Genomic DNA, 6,854 nt, shown 5'->3' with positions numbered 1-6,854 from the left:
CAATCACTCTTCTGCAGGCCAGGCCACATCATAAAACAATGATTCATGAAGACTAGCAGGAAGCGAGAATAACTTGCTTTCCTGAAGCCTGAGCGCTGAGGAAACAGCAAAGTAATATCAACTCCCAAAACCTACTAAACTCTCCCCAAAACAGAGCAGAACGTGGCAGGGGATGGATTCTCCAAAAACAATCAAAAAATCAGCATACAGTAAGAGACTTTAAGCAAGGAAAAAATACACTCATGTCACTTGGGATAGAAATCCAAATCTCAGCTGTACAAGAGGATTCTCCTGAGGTAGTAACTACAAATAACATGCTGAAAAACTCTTGGCAGACAGTGAAACTCAGGAAAAGGAAGATAGACAAAGACAAAAGACTCTAGACCTGCTAGCAATGGCAGAAGGGAAGCTGAACAAGAGAATTCAGATATCTGGTAGTAACCTAAAGATTAACTAAAAGAGATTTCTTGGAAGTCACCAGGAATGAATAGTTAGCAGTAACTATGTTAATGTTATAAAGAAAATAGTTAGCTTTAACTGCAGAGATCATAACTCTATGATAGCATGTTCTCTATTTTAAAAAGTAGCGAAGACAGTAAGAGGGAATGGATTGTTAGGGAGATCCCTAACAGAGGGTGGAGGAACCTGGAGAAAATAGAGAGGAGTTTGGAGGAACCTTTAATAGTTCTGTGTAAATCCTCCCCATGTAACTCTAATTAGTGGATGGTAATCTATCCCTAATGGTGTGGTTAAGGTCCCATAGGACGAAAATGTACCTTCTTTGGATTGAAAGAGAAGCAGTACAAGTGTTCATGGGAAGAGTAGAGGGATTTGGCATTAGCAAAGGGATTTGGGTACTCCTTAACATGCTACGTTGGTGTTTTGTGTGTGGATTTAAAGTAAGAGGAATGAAGGAGAGGGGAGGGAACTGATGAGGCAGAGGGGAATTACTATAAGAAATAAGTAGGGAGGTTTACAAAACAGAAACCAAGGTACACACTTGCAAACACAGAGTAATAGGAAATGAGACACTGGCCACATAAGTGGTTATGCCATCAAACAGCTAGCAAGAATTATCATAATTTCACATTTTCAATAAGCTAAATAGTTATTCTTGAAAGCTCATCCTTTCAAAGTAATATCTTTGAATATCAAAGGGCTAACTACTGTCATTAAAAGTACAAAACAAGCTCAGATTATTCTACTTTGAGAAAGTTAGTTTCAGACGGGACAAATTATATATAGAAATATCAATAGAAGGATCTGACTATATTCTAGTATAATGTCTCTTGAAATCAATGTTCACTGTTGTAATGATTGTTGTATTTCTGATATTTACATAGCAAGGATTTGTAAATCTATTAATATTTCCTAATTAAATAAATGGTATTAAAAATGATTCACCTATTAGGCCAGTTATAGTAACAGCGAAACACCTCTCCCCCCGCGTCTCCCCTTTCTGCTCCTTTAACCAACATCTGCTTTTTAAGTCCTTTTCCAAGCCATTTATCTGGTCACTGTATCCCTGCCCTATGGAGTACCCGCACTGGGCATCCGCCCCACCTAATGAGTGGCAGCTCCATAGCCTAACACCCTTCCCTCCTCACCATAACAAAACCCTCCCCAATCCCACTGTGGGGAAGGTGGGAAAAAAAAACCCACCCCACCTAGGCCAATCTGGTGGTGAGGGAAAAATTCCTTCCCAGCCCCCCTAGAAAGGAACGACTAGCGTGATGCCCAGAGCAGGGCCTGGCCAAACCTGGTGTTTTGGCACCTCAAGGAGCGGGAGGCTGGCTGCTGCTCTGCCTGCTTCCAGGAAAAGGGGCTTCTCTTGATGGGCTTGCCCCTTTTGAACTCCCGCACCCTTCAGGTCCCTGGGGATGAATCAGCATTGCCAAGCTGACCCACTCCCCCTTTTGTAGCTTCTGAGCCTCGCTCACCCTCCTGGCCATAAAGCACTATTCCCTCTTCCCAGGCAAGCTGGACAACACCTATCCCTCCCTGCTTAAAGGTGCAGTGCGGTCATTAGCTCTTAACTGAATCAGAGGGATGCACGTATAACACTGAATCACCCCAGCCTCCCCCCCACCCCATCCCACCCCCTGTGCGCTTTATAAGGCCCAGGTGCATTCCCTTAAGACCAATTGGGCATCAGTAATCAGTCCAGTTGCGCTGCCTTCCCCCGCACCCACACTCTCAAAGGGGCCTCTTAAAGGGGCCATCCATGTGTTAATAAAGGCCTCTTCATAATTTTAACTAAATTAAATTCTAATGTAGTTTAAAATATGTTTGTTGTTTAATATTTCTTATTGCTACACTGGGCTCCTCAGGCCTGGCTTCCTCTCAGTGGGGCTCAGATGTCTTGCTGGGCTCCTTGGGCCTGGCTCCTTTTTGTTTGGGGAAAAAAATAAGGGTCCAAGCTCTCCCATCAACAGCACCAAACTGAACGGGCACACAGAGCAGACTGTGCAGCTTGTCATACCATGTTATTTTTCCCTCCTGTCTTACATACTCTGATGAGTAGTCAAATCATTAACTGGGGTCCTTCTTCGTGCCAGGGCTAAAACGTCCTGTGGGCTCTGCGTGGTGATGAAATTGTGTATTGTCTCCACAGGCAGCTGTAAGCTTGGAACAGCTATCCTAATTAATCGTTGTTGCCTTTGGGCACAATGGCACCTTAGATGAGAACAATGGCACCTTAGCCTCTTCAGTTTTCAACTTAGTGATATTAATTCTAGGCTGCTGGAGGTGGATGGTGAGCAGGTAGCAGCTATGCTACTCCATTGAGGCTTGAGGCTGGGAGCTGTGTGAGCGAGAACAATGTACTAGGTGCAGATGGCAGGTAAACACATGAAAGATTGCATGCTGTTAATCATGCATCAGGAGCTAGCACAGGGTTATGCTATCATTGCCTGTAGCCTGTCTTCCAACCAGAAATGTACTGATCATTAAAATGGAAACCCGAGAGCAGAAATATGCTTTGCTAAGCCTTTGTTGGCCAGGACTGTGGGGGAGGAGGGTTCTTGATAATTGAGTTAAATAACAGACAAAGGGTCTTATTTAATTCTTGGTGACTATGGACACCAGGCAGGTATCACCCGCTTGATCAACACACTCTTACACAAAAGAGACTTTCTTAGATGTGATCCCACATGGTGCTTCTGAGCTCACAAGGCTTAGTGATCAACACACACACTACACACCCCTACATGGACACTGCTTGTTGAATACTTGACAGAGCACAGCCATCGAGGGGCTCTTGACTTGTACACATCTGACTTGTGCCCAGATAGTGTTTTCTCCCCAAGAAATATGAGATTTTTAAGAAAAGCTGCCTGCAATATCATGCTTCCACAATTCCAAGATGGAAATGTTGCCTGTGGCGATCATTAGGTAGTTTGTTTAAGAGATTATCTTTTGAACACTCTTTAACATTCCACTCTAAACATACTTCACAAAATTGACCTGCTTGTGCAGCATTTAAAAAAAATAAGAAACAAAGAATCTCTCCTGTCCAGACCCATTCCAAACATATTTCACCATTGCCTCTGGCAGTGAATTTCCTAACCATGTTTCTCAGTAACTCCGTACTGTACACCACCATCACATAAAGCAATTGTTGGCTGGCTTTTTGTTCTCTCTGACAGGATCAAAATAATCACATGTAGACTGTCAAAATTTTAGATTGATAGAAAGTTTATTTAAAGCAAAGCTCTATAAGCAAAAAAAAAATCACATTTAAAAAATGTAGGTCATACTAAGCCAAGGAGGTCTGTTAAAGAATTATTGCTTTTTATGGGAAAAAAAATCTAAAAATTTAGATTGCTGAGTTTTCACTGTAATAAGATGAAAAAGCTGCTTCTTTATTGCAGTATGGTGAATTTTGACAAATTAAATTTTCATTAAATCAAAAAGGTTTTATACTAATTATGGTAGCACGTTTTTCATTTGTTTGACACCTAATATCAGATGCTTCTGTGAAAGCTTCAATTAAAGTTCAGGTCTTTTTTTTACATTGGCCATTCTGTAATTCTTAATTTAAGTAACATCATATGTCACGTGTTTCAGGGCAACTCCAGATTCAAGTATCTTTTTATGAATAGCTGTAAAATATATTCAAAAGGAATTTACATCAATTCACACCAGCTAAGGATTCTATTATTCATAAAATAAACAGCAGATTGCATTGTAGTAATGGGTACATTTTAAACAACCTGTAGGAATGCTTGTGTTGTATAATGTGGTGTTGTACAAGCGAGCTTGAAATGTCATTTTTGTACAATAACTTCTCCCTCTAATGTCAAACTGAAAATCTAAAGTCGGATTCAAATGCATCCTCTATTTATTTTCTAATACAAAGAGGTTAAAAAGTAGCCTCTGTTTATATTCAGCTCAGCTGCTATTTGTTTCAGCAGAATAAGAAAGGGTAAAACAGAGTAAAAAATGACTAATCATCTCATTTGGCTATGTATCTGTTGTGGGGGGCCTACTTCCTCAGAGGGCATACTATTAAAGCTCCATACAAGAGAAACATTCCAATAAAATAAAATTTGAGTCAGCAACTCCAGGCTCGCAACCCTTGGCTGCTTACTAAAAGCACATTTAAAAAAAAATCTCTGGGGAAAAAAATGATAAATTGTCGTTTCACCATTTTCAAATGATCTTTCATTTGGTTCATCTTTTCATTTAGAATTTTACTGCGATTTAAATTTTTTAAAAAAAATGTAGAGTCATCAAGTTGTAGAATTTAAGGCCAGAAGGGACCTCCAGTTCCTCTAGGCTGACCCGTGTAACACAGGCCACCAATACCACTAAATCCAACAACATCTATGCCAAACCGAACCACCAAAATTAGACCAAGGGATTACAGCCCATAGGAGACTGCACTAGTATGTGTCATAGGTACAGAGTAGGAAGGCCTGAGGTGCACCAGTGCTCAAGGCCTCTGCAGTGGCAGGGAAATGATTAAATGAGAGAGACACAGATAATCCTTGTAAGCACCAAGCCCCCACACTGCAGAAGAAGGCAAAGAGGGTAAAACAAAACAGAAAACAAAATATTTTGTTTTGGGCCAAAAAAAAATGTTGCATTTGACTCAAAAAAAATTTTTTTTTTTAGTTTGGATGTACAAAAAAATCATTTAAAATAAGCCAAAACAATTTTTAAAAATGGTTCAGTTCAGCCACTGAATCATCATTCATACAGCTCTACTCAGCAAGCACCTGCACTTAGCAGAGTTAATACTCTGCAAACCTGGCACAGTTCCTGTTCGCAAGCTGTTTTCGCTATGAGATACGTGCTGCAGTTTCCTTCCCATGGAAGAACTCTTCTCTCAAAAATAGACCCAGCTCTGCAGGGGTCAGAACTCATCTCAGGGCCGTCTCACTCTGAGCATGCTGACACAAGAAATATGTTCTATTTGCAGGTCTGGGAGATGTTATATGTTCCAATCTTTACTCTCCCTCTCTGTGTCGCTCATTCTGCATTCCTTCCCTCTTCTGGATCATCATGGGTAAAATCTAAATCTCTTCATTACACTGTGTTCAGTACACTCTGCCAAGGTAAAAACACACTCTGTAAAAACAAACCTATGAATCACCCTGTGCCATTACCTCAGTTTTGTTTCTCTGTTCAATCCATCTTTGCTCCGAGAAAAGCAGTCATATCTTTTTTATTTGTTTTTGTTTGGCAATGTCCTGCAATGTCAGTTTGGATTAGTAATTCCATACAGTGCACTAACGCTGATAGCCAGTCTGGGAGACCAGGCTGGGACAGTGGCAACAAGAAAGCCAGAACTGGGGAACAAAAACATGCCAGTCTAGCAACAGCTTTGACACCAGCAGAAAGGGTCATTGACTGGGTGGCAGAGGTTCCAATGCAAGATGAAGGAGCCACAACTTTGAAGGAGGCACAGCTGAAGCTCTGGAAGGAAGAAAGCCTGTTATGTCTTCCAGAAAAGGCATATGACAGACCCAAGCATATGACAATAGACAGAAGACTGGCCTGACTTGCAAGGCTACTGGTTAGGCCCCAAAGGATAGAGGAGAGCATGAGCCATAACAGTCAACTAATAGACCAGAGGGGATTCTGAAGGCTTTACATAGCAGCAAGAATGTGGGGCATTTTAGGGATAGAGAAGCTTACCCAAAGGGTCCAAAGTCAATACTACTGACCTGGATAGTACAAGTCAGTTGAAGATGGGGTAAAGGCCTGTTTGTTAGTCCAGTGCAGCTCATAAGACAACCCTTACTTTAAGCAGAGCACGTAAGGTTGCCGCCCAGAAGGGCAGCCCTCTAAAGAGGATAACCATGGATATTCTGGGACATCTACCTATCACAGATAGGCAGTTAATACGTTCCTACTATAGCAGACTCCTTCAAGTGGGCAGGGGCTCATCCACTGCCTGACCAAAAAAAGCACAGATATTTGCTACGGTACTTGTTGAGCAGTTTGTCTGCTAGTACTGCAGACCTTGCTCCTTGCCACTGACCAAGGGTGAAACGCTGAATCACAGTTGTACCAAGAGATGGGTGACCTGCTCGGGATAAGCAAGCTCCACACTACATCTTACCATCCACAGTCTGATGGGCTGGCCGAGCACCTAAACCATACACTGACAGCTACGTTATCATCCTTTGTAGACATCAACCAACAGAAATGGGACACTTTGTTTCCCTACATCATCAGGCCTATAGGACTAACGTGCAGTTATCCATGGGGGTACACATCACATATGGGGATGTTTGGGCATGCATCTGGTCTCCTGGTAGAAGTTCTGGATGGGGCAGATGTGATGGAAAGGTATGCTAATCTCAGAGGGTACCTAACACAGTTGGAAGGCATCCTCAGCAGTG

Source organism: Dermochelys coriacea, chromosome 1 (assembly GCF_009764565.3).
Source record: "Dermochelys coriacea isolate rDerCor1 chromosome 1, rDerCor1.pri.v4, whole genome shotgun sequence".
NCBI lineage: Eukaryota > Metazoa > Chordata > Testudines > Dermochelyidae > Dermochelys > Dermochelys coriacea.
Note: the sequence above shows the minus strand (reverse complement) of the source record.